The following is a 15998-nucleotide window of genomic DNA, read 5'->3' on the forward strand; positions in this document are numbered from 1 at the left end:
GATTACTATGCACGTGGCTTATTACAAAAAACTGGAACATCCAAGGAAGGTCAAAATTAAGGAAACCAGAAAATAGACAAGAAATGAAGACGAAAATGAGACATATTTTAAAGGAGGTTGATACAAAACAATGGAGTTGAAGGAAAATTATTTTAAGCACTTGGAGAAGAAAGAGAAAACGAGTATTTAAAATATTTGCAAAAGTTTCTTTACATTCCAAAAACACAAAACACATGATAAAATTGTTTTTTGTTTTTGTTTCTAATTACCATTTTCAAAGCGAAGAATGATGTGGATTCATTGTCATAGGATAAATGCTGGTATAAATACGAATATAGCCATTGAAGATTTAAACCAATTATTGAAGAATAATAAAATAAATTGTCAGAGAAAACTCTGGTAGAGTAAATTCNTGAACCTTGAATGAGACAAAGATTGACAATCCCAAATTTACGGCGCACCATTCGCCAATATATCTGTGGAATTCTAAATATTCAAGAAACCAAGGAAAATCATCAACCCTTAGAACGAAAACGGACAATTTGTTTTTACTGCCCTAGTCGTCTACAAAGAATGACAACCAATTATTGTGAGCACTGCAAACGCGCCATCTGCGGAGAACATCGAGGCAATTTTTGCACCGTATGCTCTTCGGAATAGTTTTATATTATATTTTTATGCATTATTATATATTACTATCTACTTTGAATGTGCCTTATTTTTTGTAAATTTTTATAAATAAAATTTGAACATGATCTGTCTATGGTCGTAATATTTACGAGACTTTAGTAATAACGTAATAATAAATCATATTAGTGTTCTAGGGTTAAATAAATATTAACAAGCAGTGACATCTGTGGGTGAAATTATTTATTTTTGTGGTTGGCTATCCTGACCATAGTACACATATTTAAACAAATGAATATCAATTTCTCAGATTTACTCTAGATGTAATCTGTGGATTCTGTAGGTGTAGGTTCATTGGTTCATTTCATTTACTCACTCACTCTCCCTGCTCCCTCTTCTGCTGCTTTTCGGTAACGCTATTAATGATTGTTTTGATTGTTTATTAGAGTGATAAGAGTAATTACTCTAAAATAACTGAATTGACACATCTGATTACATGTTCGAAGTTGAAAAGGTATGTAATGTTATAATTCTATTATGTTTATGAACCTAACCTCTACTCGTTTGTGGCAAACAGAGTTTTATAGTGGGGATATAACATAATGATGGTTTATAATACATTTCATAATAAATATACCTACTATTTTATTATTACAAATGCTATCATTTAATTTTTTAACTTGTAAAAAAATTAACTCAATTGTTCAATCATTATTGATGTAGGTATTTAAATGTTGATCGTACGTCATCAAAAGTGATGTAATAAAATTATGGAAAAAATAAGCATATGAATTCATGTGTTCTCCTCTTTGATTACAAGATGGCGCCTCCAAAGAAAAGTAATGTGTGGAAGTTTTTCAGTAAAATTGTTGGAAATGAAAACTTTGTAAAATGCTAAATTTGCCAAAAAACTATTGAATCTTGCGGCAATACATCAAACCTGCTTAGCCACGTAAAAAATATCCACAAGACTGCGTTTTTGGAAATAAATGAAGAAAATTCGCAAGTATTGAGCAATGTCGACCTTACCCTATATCGACAGTGAAACAATTACGAAAAAAATAAAACAGTCTTTGAACCCATGGGACAAATAGAAGACATTGGGACTTAACAGTAGTTTTAGTAAAAGATGAAAATACATATGGATTTCCCTGTCGCATTTGTTACTTTCAAATAGATTAGATCAAATACTTCAAGACATTTTTTTAGTGCATTAAATTCGAGATTAAGAGAAAATGTCGAGGCCTAATACATAATGAGTGAAGTTGACATAAAATATTGCAATGTTTGGACCGAGGTTATACAGACAGAACGAACGCCCAGAAGATTACTATGCACGTGGCTTATTACAAAAAACTGGAACATCCAAGGAAGGTCAAAATTAAGGAAACCAGAAAATAGACAAGAAATGAAGACGAAAATGAGACATATTTTAAAGGAGGTTGATACAAAACAATGGAGTTGAAGGAAAATTATTTTAAGCACTTGGAGAAGAAAGAGAAAACGAGTATTTAAAATATTTGCAAAAGTTTCTTTACATTCCAAAAACACAAAACACATGATAAAATTGTTTTTTTTTTTTGTTTCTAATTACCATTTTCAAAGCGAAGAATGATGTGGATTCATTGTCATAGGATAAATGCTGGTATAAATACGAATATAGCCATTGAAGATTTAAACCAATTATTGAAGAATAATAAAATAAATTGTCAGAGAAAACTCTGGTAGAGTAAATTCAAATTTAAAAAAGACATATGTGTACTTAATTTAATTATCTTTTTAGTGTTGAAAAATTACTGGATTTGTTAGATGAACTTGTAGATGAGATGTGGAAGCGAATTATAAACACGGAAAGACCTAATGCGAATAATTACCAACACAAAATAACAGTAGAAGCACACAAAAAAGCAGAACAGATGAATGATAACGTACAATACCCGGAATTTGGTAAATTCACGGTACAATCACGTATGGAAGTAACAAATTTTATTTAATCTCCTATAATGAAACATGTGATGAAGACTGTAGAACTTCTTATTGTAGCCAATGTAAAATTTGTAGACACAGATATTCATGTGAATGCCCAAAATATGCAGTAAAATGTATAATGTGTAAACATAACATGCTGTAATTCTGTTTAGTAGGAGAGATACAAGTCTGTTGTAGATCTTTCAAGCAGTGTTCCAAAGAAAGTAATGTCGTATGTATTGATGACCATCAGCCAGATTGGCTACCAAAATGATTTAACTCGTTTCCTAGATGAAAACTGCAGGAATCAAAATTAGATCTTCTATTAAAACTGTGGAAAAGGCGTTTACCGAAACCAGTTTTAGTTGCAATTACAGCATCGGGTAAGGAAAGTGTTAATGAAATTGTAGATTTAACTGACAAAATTTGGGAAAGTTATCAATTACCAAATTATAATCACAATTTTAACAATGTATCTTCAATAATTTCAAGACCGGGGTCTGATCGGGTTGTCCATAAAACAGATAATCAGTTAATTTCAGCATTTAATAATTTTTCAATCAACTGTCAGAATATTTTACAAACATTGTCACAGAAACAAGCAATATTAGAAAATCAAGTCTCAGCTTTACAAAACCAATTTTCTTCATTTAATAATAACACATACTTGTAATTCATGCAAATTTAGGCATAGATCTCGCAGTAACTCACCTAATAGATTTCATAAGTCAAATTCAAATGTTTTACTGTATTATTTCCACCAAAAATTTAAAAAAGACGCTAGAAAATGTCAGGGATCATGGTGTTTACTGTATGACACCTTAGCTTCACATACAAAAAACGAATAAATCACATTGCTCCGGCGACTAGCAGTGTGGAGAAGTCAACACGTCACCTTTTCTTTTTTGATCATCATAATAAGCTTGAATTTTTAATCGACACTGGGCCGATATTTCTGTAGTTCCTAAAGATGTTTGTAAAATCTATAAATGAGATAAAGACTCTTAATGCTGCTAACGGTTCAATTATCCATACTTATGGAAAGAAAATTATAAAAGTCAAAAGACGTAATTTTCCTTATGTTTTTACTATAGCTGACGTAACTAAGCCTATAATAGAAGCAGATTTTTTAGCAAAATTTAGGTTATTAGTAGATATTAAAAATAAAAAACCAATTGATACAGAAACGTATCTTTCAATCAGAGGAACTGTCAAAAATGATCAAACAATCTTTCCTAAAATTTTCACAGCAGAAAACAAACATTCCAAACTTATTCAACAATTCTCACAATTATTAACTCCTCCAGATTTCTCTAGAACAGTAAAACACAATGTTAAACACCACATAGTTACGAATGGACGTTTACCTTTTACAACACCACGGCATTTAGATTATAATAAATTCGAAATTGCTAAAGCTGAATTTGAACAAATGGTTGAATTCGGTATATGTAGGCCTTCATCTTCTCAGGTTGCTTCACCTAAATGGTGCATAAAAAAGATTCAAACAAATGTCGACCTTGTGGCGATTACAGACAACTTAATTTAATTACAACTCCAGATAAATATCCATTGCCACATATCCATGATTTTAATCTACATAGTTATGGTTGTAAAATATTTTCAAAAATTGATCTTGTGGGAGCTTATCCAGTCGCGGAAGAAGATATTTACAAAACGGCGATAACAACTCCATTCGGTCTCTACGAATTTCTTAGAATGCCTTTAGGACTACGAAATGCAGCATAAACATTTCAAAGATTTATTAATGAGGTAGTATCAGGTTTAAATTTTGTTTTCGTGTACATAGACGAAATTTTAGTAGCAAGCTCAGATGAAACTACACATATCGGACATATAACAAAACTTTTTAAAATATTAAGTTCTTATGGAATTAATATCAATCCAACAAAATGTCAATTTGGGATATCAGTTAGAATTTTTAGGCCATATCATTTCTGAAAAAGGCATCTTGCCACCAGAGTCAAAAGTAGAGAAAATTCGAGATTTTCCGCGTCCAAAAAAAACTTAAAGGTTCATCGGAATGGTAAACTTTTATCACAGATTTGTACCAAACTTTGCACAAATTCTTATACCATTACATAAATTATCCACTACATTACAAAATAATAGACAAAAATCCATAAATGATTGGGCAGAAGAATGTGAGAATAGTTTTCAAGCTGCAAAAACACTGTTAGCAAATGCAACTATTTTATCACATCCAATAACCAATGTAAAGTTGTCTTTAGTTAAAGAGTAGTAGACGCATCGAATACGGGTGTAGGTGCAGTGTTAGAACAATTAAATGATAGAAAGTGGATACCAATCAGCTATTTCTCAAAAAAAAACGCCCACAAACTCGATATTCTACTTTTGATCGCGAACCTTTAGCAGTTTTTCTAGCCATTAAACATTTTAGATATGCAGTGGAAGGTCACGAACTTACCATTTACACATATCACAAACCACTAACAAATACATTAAGTTCCAAATCACAAAAAAGCCCACCACAAATAAGACATCTTGTGTTCATTGCACAATTCACTTCAGATATTAGACACATACAGGGTAGTTATGAAAAAACACCGTTAATAACAGAAAAACACTTTTATCTTGGTTAATTATTATTTTTCCCGCTTATCTTCTTTTAATGCATAACAATAATATTATGAACAATATAAAACCTCGTATCAAAAAATAACACGATAACAGTTTTATATAAATTCAGTTCAGACTGATTCAGAAACCAGTTCTGAATCAGTCTTCAAGCAAGCAAGGCTAAGCTAGTATAATAAAAGTGAAGTGTTCTGCAAGAAGTAATTGTTTTATTGAATCCTACCTTAAACATAATTGGCGCAGTCAGTAGGATTCGAACCTACGCTCCCAGTATAGTTAAACAAGAACCCAACCCAATCCAGGATCAACCGGAATTCTTCAAGTATTCTATACATCAGTTTCTACTGTTAAGGGTGATTAAACAAAATTAGTAGGCTAACCCAAAGTCAACAGTAACCCCTGCAAATCCACAACATTTTGGAATCAGCAAGGACTGGCAATACTCCTCGCTTTGAACCATCGATAAGACACAACCACCAATCGCAAGAAATACCTCAGCTCCACTCCAACTTTATATTGGACCACTTGGACTGGCATATTCAGAGGATTTGAAACGCCTTCCAGACGCTTCGCTATTTTCTTGGCATCCACTGTATATGGAATTCCAACATCACAACTAGTTACGTAGGTTAACAGCCATTCCTTTGCCCTCTTTAAGAATTGGTACGAACTCACTTCAATCACTTAACTGAATATTAAGAATTGATTTATAGTTTTAAGCAGTTTTTCTTAACTGCACATTAAGAATTCTGAACCTTTAGAATCTACTTTAGGTACTACTGACCTATTGTCAAGCAATAGACCACAGAGAGGGACAAACTGAATAGAATTCAGAGATTGGCCTGTTTAGGTATAACGGGGGCGATGGCATCGACCCCGACAGCTGCACTAGAAGTCATGCTAAATCTGCCACCGCTGCATATAGTGGTGGAAAGAGAAGCGCGGCTAGCAGCATATCGACTCAGGAATAACAATGACTGGAGGGGTGGTTCCCACTCCAGGATCATAGACACATCTATGTCGGAACCAACTTTTGGGATGGTATCCGACAAGATGGTTCCAAGGTTTCACTTCCACAAGCCATTTGAGACTCGAATAGAGGATTAAAGCAAGTGGGAGGAAAGGTTTAATACCCTGGAAAGGTGGAGCCTAGTATGGTTTACAGATGGCTCCAAAATGACCAGAGGGACGGGTGCAGGAATATATGGACTCAGACCCAGATGGAGTGCAAGCTACAGTCTGGGGGAGTACCCCACTGTATTCCAAGTAGAAATCTTCGCGATAATGGCGTGTCTGGCAGAGAATGTACGTAGAGGTTACAGACGTAAACTCATATATATTCTCTGATAGTCAAGCTGCAATTAAAGCTTTAGCCGCACACAAGGTAAGTTCAAAACTGGTGTGGGATTGTTTGCAAATGCTGACTGAACTGGCCACCAACAATACAGTCAGACTGTGTTGGGTGCCCAGGGCACAAAGGCATTTGTGGAAATGAGAAAACGGATGAACTTGCTAGGAAGGGATCCGAGACAGAGTTCATTGGCCCGGAGCCCTTCTGTGGCACATCTCCCAGTGTGGTCAGGCGGGCTCTGGGCAAATGGACTGAGACAGAACACAGGAAATACTGGACTTCAAGGCCAGGGCATAGCCATTCTAAGGAGCTTATGAAGTATCCTTCGAAGGGAAGAGCGAATGAGCTACTGAGCTTGAACAGAATCCGGCTCAGGAAAGTGACAGGACTCATAACGGGACACTGTCACTTTAGGAAACATCTACATAAACTAAAGCTTGTAGACAGTCCGGTCTGCCGAGGATGTGAATCGGCGGATGAAACTTCTCTGCATATCCTGGGCGAGTGCCCGGGATTTGCACGTAGCAGAATGGCGCTCCTTGGGAGACCCTATTTGGAACCCAAGGAACTGAGAGAAGTGTCATCAAGGAAGCTTTTGAACTTTGTAAAAAGAACAAATCTACTTGCTGAATAGGACTAGTAGTGGGACGCACAATAGGCCTAATTAGGCCGCAGTGCTATGGGACTTTTCAAGGACCAACCACTAGATGAAGAAGAAGCAACTTATAATTTTGTATGAATAATCTGAATCGAAATCAATAATATCACCAATATAACAACAATGCCTAACACTCCTATCAATTACCAGTTGATGAAAATGCTCATTAAAATGCTCATTAAAATGCTCATTGATGTGATTCCTAATTTCGATGGAACGCCTTCGTTTTAAACGACTTTATCAGTGGTTGCCACGAATTAGTCTCAACAAACGTGAATGAAAACAATGAAATACAAAGTTCATTTTACGTGCAATAAAAAATAAATAGTACGGACAAGCCCAAGTTATAGTTGCCTCTAGATTAGAGCTTAACACTTATATTCTAATATTCGCCTAATATTCGTTCACTATTATTTAATATTTTTGGTGGTCCAATAGATTTACCCACTTTACAGCAAGACTTAATTCATTTAACTCTTGATCCTAAAAAGGAAACTCCCACTTCATTTAGTCATAAAATCAAGTAAAGTAAGCCTTAAACTTAGTATATCAAAAACTCAGCCTAAATACTTATGTCAGAAATCTTCCGTTCCATTTACAACAAATGGTAAGAACCAAAGAAATTGCAGACCTAACAGACGCCATCGCTTTCGTTACAAAAGAAGAACAATTTCAGAGTTATAAATGTTCAGTAAACTCATCTACAAAACCTACTCCACAATTGTTTAGACCCAATACATCTTTTAACCAATCCAGACCAAACCAATATTTTGGCCAAAACCCCAATTCAAATCAAAATTTCAAATGGGCTAACCAACCTGTTCCAGTGAATCCCCAAAAATTTACAAAACAACAATAGACAACATTTCGGAAAACCACAAAATGTTTTCAAACCGGGACAAACTTTAAATACATACAAACCAACCCCCATGCAAACCTCGAGTATTAGCAGAAATACACAAAGACCATTTGATAGACCAAACACATTAAGACATCCTTTTAATAACCAACCACCCAGATTCACGAACTGTTCATATCAGAATTCAATAACGAACATTATTATAGCCCCGATATTATCACCAAAGTAGAAAATGGACAAATGACACTAGTAGTACATAATTACAATATTCACCCAGTCGAATTTGAACCACAAAATTTACAAATCATCCCTTTGTCAAACTATGACACATATGATTATAAAATAATAACAAACGATGACACGCTGACAAAACACATATTAGATTTATTAATTAGAACAGAGCATCTTAATAAAGAAGAGAACGAAATATTATTACGACTTTGCCGGAAGTATACAGATTTATTCAAAAAACCCGAAGATAATTTTAGCTTTACAAATTCTGTTAAACACGAAATTAGAACAATAGACGATTTGTCCATCCACACAAAGAGTTATAGACACCCTTTAAGTTAATAGACAAATCAAAGAAATGCTAGAAATCAAAATAATAAGACCCTCGCAAAGCCCATTCTCCTCACCTATTTGGATCGTTTCTAAGAAATTAGATGCAAGTGGCAAAAAGAAGTGGCGACTTGTAGTCGATTACAGAAAGATAAACGAAAAAAAAACCATTGATGATCGATGCCCTCTTCCTAATATTAATGACATCCTTGATAGATTAGGACGATGTTCCTATTTTTGCGACTCCAGATCTCGCGTAAGGCTTTCATCAAATAGAGATGCGCCGCAATTCGATAGAGAAGACAGCCTTTTCAGTAGATAATGGACATTATGAATATGTCAGGATGCCATTTGGACTGTAAAACGCACCTGTGACATTCCAGAGATGTATGGACGTCTTAAAAGAACTCCAGAACAAAGTATGTATGGTATATATGGAGGACGTTATCGTATTCTCAAATGGACTACAGGAACATATTCAAAATCTGGAACTAGTATTCAAAACATTTCAACAACATAACCTCAAAATTCAATTAGACATATCTGAATTCCTAAGGAATGAAGTTACATTTCATTAGCAGCGAAGGAATCAAACCAAACCCTGACAAAATTAAAAAAAATCCTAAATTTCCCTATCCCTAAAACGCCTAAAGAAATTAAATCTTTCCTCAGACTACTCGGATACTATTGCCGTTTTATTCACAACTTCGCAAAGATAACTAAACCATTAACGCAATGTCGAAAAAAAGATTCTAAAATCATCATAAATGAAGAATATAAAAGATGATTCGACACCTATAAAAATTTATTAGCCAATGATCCCATATTAGGATATCCTGACTTTTCGAAACTTTTTGAAGTCACTACTGATGCCTCAAACTTCGCCATAGGATCTGTCCTTTCGCAAAATAACAAAGCATTATGTTATGCTTCTCGAACACTTAATCCCGCAGAGATGAACTAGTTCTCTATAGAAAAAGAACTACTATCAGTAGTCTGGGAATGCAAAATATTTAGGCCATATTTCTATGGAACAAAATTCGTAATATATACTGATCACATACCTCTTCAATGGCTTTTTTCGCTAAAAGAACCTAATTCTAAATTGGTTAGATGGCGCTTAAAACTAGAAGAGTTTGATTACGTAATAAGATACAAGAAAGGTAAACACAACTTAGTGGCAGATGCTCTAAGTAGAATAAAAATAGGAGATTGCCATATCCACGAAACTAATGACGACATAGACCTGGATGACCTACTCAATGATAATTTAAGTACCAACGTACAAATCGACAAAGACCTGGACAAAATAATATTGACGAAGTCTTGGCAGAACAATCAGAAGAAAACCATAAGGACGACAATACAGAAACACAAACAGTACATACAGTTCTAGAAGACCCGATTTTTACCATCCCTTATGCAGATCGACCTATCAACCATTTCAAAAACCAAATTATCATGACTGAATCAACAAATACCCCACGCGAAATATGCGATGCACGCACCCTCTTTTCGAAAATAAGACATCTCATCACACTACGAGCTAATCTTGATGATCAACAAACTTTAGAATTCCTAAAACCGTTTATTTCAATAGATGCAAATACTTGTAATTCTCAACTGTAGAACTCGAATGAAACATTACTAGAATACTACGATCTTCTTTAGCATATCACCGAAACAAAAAGATATTCATTTCCAATAAACTTCTCGAAGACATATTTGATTAACAAGAACAACAAAATATAATTATTAAATATCACCAGCAAGCAAAAACCTGCCATCGTGGAATCAAAGAAACCATTAAATCCATTCAAAGAACATACTATTGGCCCAATATTAAAAAAAACGTTACAAATTTTATTAACACCTGTCAGACATGTTTAACAGCAAAATACGACAGACGTCCCCAAAAAACAAAATTACAACTCACAACCACTCCCTCTAAACCTTTTGAACACGTACACATCGACACTTTCATTATTGATAAACTCAATTTTCTTACGTTCCTTGATCCATTCACAATTTGGCCAAGCATATTTCTTGGAACAGAAAAATAGTATCTCCATAATGGAAAACTTGCTACTCTTCTTTTCCCACATGGAAATCCCCGCCAAAATCACCTCCGATAATGGTACCGAATTTAACAACCAAACAATCAAAGACTTCTGTTTATTATATAACATCGAATACACTTCACGACCCCATATCGCTCCAACTCTAACTCACCTGTTGAACGATTCCACTCAACAATAATCGATTCCATAAGATGTTTAAAAACAACAAAAATCCACTAAATGCTTAATGACCTTCGCCGTTCTATTATATCTCTCAATTCATTCCGTTACAAACATGGCCCCTTTCAAAATCATACATGGACACCTTCCTAATCCCCAAGACATCTCACCTCAATTTATAATTTAAAAATACGTTGACCAACATAAAGATAATATGCAACGCCTACATGAGCAAATTAAAACCAAAATTCCAACAAATAAAGAAAAGACCATTAGTAAAAGAAACAAAACTCTAAACAATCCCGAACCTGTTCAACCCAAACAAGATGTTTATATCAAAACAGGTACTCGAGCTGCAAATCATCTTCCTCGATTTAAAAAGGCTCAAATCATACAAGATAACAATATAACAGTCCAAACAACTGTAGGACTCACACACAAGAACAAGATTCAAAAACAAAAAAAGACTACAACCCAGCCTTTGTTGCAGGATGACCCACGACAAGATGACACTGACAAAACTATTCCTAATGACATTCCTCATCATTCCAACACTCAGCGATATAACTTTCGACCTCGTCACACATCCAACAGTTTACCTTAATCTTGGAAACACTACTTGCGTAATCAATCACTACCACAACTTCATCCATAAATTAAACGTTGAAACCCTCATCGACATCTTCTATAGAACTATTATCTTATCTAACACCACCATCGATTTCTCACTTACCAAATTATCAAACACAGATAAAGCCCTCCTTAACCAAGAGTTAAATCTAAGGAAAATTATAATTCAAGAATATCACAAATTACTACCTACAAGATTCAAACGCGGATTATTTAATTTCATTACAGACATTCACAAAAGTTTATTTGGTGTAGCAACAGAGAATGACATTCATAACCTCGAAAATAAAATCCAAACTTTAATTTCAAATGAAAAAACCTTAACGACTGAACTGAACTTGCGTACTTCTTTGTTTTCAACTTTTGCCAATAAAACAACCGAAATTATGAATCAAATCATTTACAATGATCAACAATTACATGAACAAATCAAATTTCTCAAAATTAACAATGATATTAACTTCATGAGACAAGTTATCATTAATCAACTGGAACTCATTCTATATTATTTTCAACAAATTGAACAAACTCTCTCACTCTGCTGAGACAAAATATTATTAGCCCTTTCCTCTTAACTTCAATAGACCTTGGCACGGTCATGCACAATTCACAGTTGCTTTATAAAAAGTCCAACCTACCCGATTTCGTTTATACGCAATCTTACTATGAACTTTTAGAAGGTAACTTCTATCAAGAAAGAGGTATATTTTATGTTAGTATCAAAGTACCAATTTTTAAGGATAACACCTAAATTTCCTTATTTCACCCTATACCCATTCCTATTTCCAATTTCACAATTATACCCAAAAGACCATACCTGGCTGTTGACTCTGAAGACAACTACCAGTGGATGACATCTCTACCTAAAATGTTTGAAAACACCTTCTTCATTATTGACCACCTTCAAACCAACAAGGAATGCTTCATGGAACTACTTCGTAGAAGACCAGCTGACAAATTCTGCACAATTTCCACTCTCCACTACAAACAACCACATATCGAACAATTATCTTCAACAGATTATATTGTTCTAGTTGACTGACCCCTTACAATTGAATATACTTATCAACCCAATACTCTAAAATTTAAAACACTACCAACCAACAAAAATCTCTTTAACACAACATTGTGAATTTCGTTTCAACAATCAAACATTCATTTACGAAAAACCCTTCATATCTACCACAATTTATCTGTTCCCCAACATCTCTCTTAACCAACTTGAATTTTCACATGAACTTGACCAAATTTCTCTAAGAGAGCTACATCAACTTCGTGATAGAATTGGTTCTCTGAAACCAGTCCATATCAAAAATTTACCCCAAAATTCTTCCAACTACAACACTCTATGGACAAAAGCTTGCATAGATTGTCAAAAAGCTAAAATTACAAGACATTCTAAATCTCCAATTAGCTCTATTAATATACCGAAGGGTCGTTTTGAATACATTCGTATTGATATTGTAGGCCCATTAACATCACAAAAATGTCGTTATATTTTGATAATGGTTGAAAGATTCACTAGATGGCCTGAAGCTTATCCTCTGTCTAATATTAATACAGAAATTATAGTGAATTTTTAATGAATATTTTTGTCGTTTTGGTATACCCAATACTATAACAACAGATCAAGGACCAGTTTTTGAGACAAAACTTTTTCAATAATTTACAAGATATTTAGGTTCTCATCGGATTCATACTATTACTTACCATCCGCAAAGTAATGGTCTAGTAGAAAGATTCCATAGAACACTTAAAGCTGCTCTGATAGCAAAATGTGAAACCAATAATTAGGTCAAAGAAATACCCATAGTTCTTTTAGGAATAAGAGCATCTATTAAAACTGATCTATACTGCTCTTCAGCAGAACTAGTTTATGGTCAACCTTTAAGACTATCAGGGGAATTCTTTATCAATTCACATCAGAGCATTGACACTTATCCTGTACTCACTGGTTTACGAGAGGCTTTCGCTAATATTAGACCTACTACGACTAGTAATCATTCAAATAATAAACTTTTTATTTCCGCAGACTTGTTAACCTGTAAATACATATTTTTAAGGTCCGAAAAACTTAAATCTTGTTGATTACCTAAGTATGAAGGTCCTTACAAGATTATTCAAAGATAATAAAGAAATGGTGGTCAGCTTAGATAGAGTCAAGTATGCATTTATGTTGGCAGAAAATTTAGAAAACACGTCATGCAGCAATTATCAAAAGAAAAAGGTTACATTCGTTTTAAATTGATATATATTTTTTTGAAGGGGGAGTAGCTGTAGTGATTGTCTTATTAGCTGTAGTGATGGACTTATTACTTATCTTTGTAAAATTTATTTATTTTTATCAGATCAGCTAGGGTCTGCGGTAGCTAAGGAAAATTATTGACAAAAAAAAAACAAGATTTTGTATTAGCAGAAAAATAAAACATAACATTATTTTGAGGCCTCATCCTTTTCGAATTCAATTATATTAGCAAGAATTTAAAATATATTATTTATGTTGCGATAAAAGTACATCGTCAACATATATAGCTAGCCTTATGTTAAGAGACTCTCATGTTGCACAATGTTAAAAAATCAAATTTATCTCAAAAAAAGAGAGTTTCCCCACAGGTTTAGGGGAAGTTAGGCCAGGGACCAGCATGATCAAGGTCGTCATGCCCTAAAGAGGTAAATTGTTATTGTTATAAAAGAATAATAACAGTATTATATTTAATAAATAATAATAAGTGCCTAGTTTATTAGACCTGAGAGCGTTGATCACAATGCCCTTTGGATCCTGACGGCCTACAAATGTTAAAATTTGTGGGCAAATGTCAGCCCTTACTTTGACTAATCTGATAGCGTAGCTTATAAAATGACAATGCACTGAATTAAAATCATTAAAATAAATTGATCATCGGCAGTTGACAAATATTAGACATTTCCGTTATTTTCTATGGCAGCTCGTTGAGATTTTTGTGTATTGGAACCGATTGAAAGCATATAACAAGTTCTTTTATGAACTAATAAATTAACGGTGTGTAGTGCAAAACAGTAACATGCCGTAACCCTTATCGAGTCATGCCCAAGAAATAGTGGGGTTCTTAATAGATTATTTGATTTTTTTGGAAGAAATAAAATGCTTTTGGGTGGCAAAATACACATTTACACAAATATACTGTTAGAAGGCGGGAAAGAGAAATTAAATATTGACACGTAGGAACAGGTGGTTCAGCTATTAAATCTTTAATCTTTAATTTAAAATTCACCATTGAATGTGCAGACCTTCTAGAAACTGTTTGCTCTAATTCTTATGTTGATCGATGTGATTCGTCATTAATATTAAATGAATGCAATAGTGAAGAGAATCCGAATTTTGAATATAATCTACTTCCAAGAGTAATTATATACTTGCATTTTAACTGAAAGACCGTCAATTCAAATACTTGCTATTGAGTGTGTTTATTTTTGCAAGAGTAGTCTAATTATCATTATCAAGCAAAGAAATTATTAATAAATTACAGTCAATCTTTTATTACTCGAACAATCGGTTGGCAACAGCATTAGCAGTGAGAATTTAATGTTATTTTTACTTGATAACTCCAACTTTATTACTCGAATTTCTTGATAACTCGAGCATAATAATTGGCGCCTATCAACCTAAACTGTGTCTGTAACCAAGGGCTTCATAACCCACTAGTGACTTATGATTTATAACTCACTAGTGAGTTATAGGCCACATTATTCCTTGAAAAAACAAAGAAATTATACAGGGTGTTTCTAAAATAGGGTTCCAAACTTCTGCTGCGTTTATAACTCGTTAAAATAAGCCAAACAGTTCCTATTAACATGTGCCCTAAAACACACCCTTGGGAAGCTATATGCCCTTGAAAGGGCTCAAGCAAAACTGTTTTTTTTTCTACTTAAATTTTCCACTCACCACTTTTACTAATTAAACACTGCAAAGATCAATTGACAGTTTATCAGTAACTTAAATTGTTAAGCGTTGTGGCAACGTCAGTCTTTTATTTGCCATGGTAAAATAGCCCAGTCATTATAGACATGAAGGAGCCTATTTCGGGAAAAAAATACTTTTAGAAGTTTCTCTGCGGAATATTGTTCGGAAACCTGTTATAAATAAAATATCAAAAAATCAACTCAAGGCTAGTTGGGAAACTTTGTTTTAACAGTGGTCAAAGTTATGTAAAAGTGGTTTTTTGACTCACGTAAAAAAGCTATTATTCATAGTGAAAAAAAGTTTATACAAAAAAGGTAGGTATTAAATAAACCTATAAAATGAAAAAAGTCCGATTCAATTCCGATAATTTTTTATGCACAAGAGCTCAAAACTGATCGAAAATTGCCGTTTTTTTCAATTGCTAATAATTAATGCAATTTTCATCGCAGACACTTGTAATTCAGGATTTTTGAGGCTTTTTACACCCTTAATAAGTGGTAAAAATTTCAGCCCGAAAGCTCCATTGGTTTGGCGTTGGCGGAATT

At 33.9% G+C, this 15998-nt stretch overlaps 1 protein-coding gene across 3 annotated transcripts in view; it reads right to left on the reverse strand.

Moving 5' to 3' along the window:
- LOC108908449 (zinc finger protein 99-like) overlaps positions 1-15998 on the reverse strand; it is an 89086-nt gene that overhangs the window by 10142 nt on the left and 62946 nt on the right. The window lies entirely within an intron of this gene.

The sequence above is a fragment of the Anoplophora glabripennis genome, unplaced genomic scaffold (genome assembly GCF_000390285.2).
Source record: "Anoplophora glabripennis isolate ALB-LARVAE unplaced genomic scaffold, Agla_2.0 scaffold299, whole genome shotgun sequence".
In the NCBI taxonomy this organism is placed as follows: Eukaryota; Metazoa; Arthropoda; class Insecta; order Coleoptera; family Cerambycidae; genus Anoplophora; species Anoplophora glabripennis.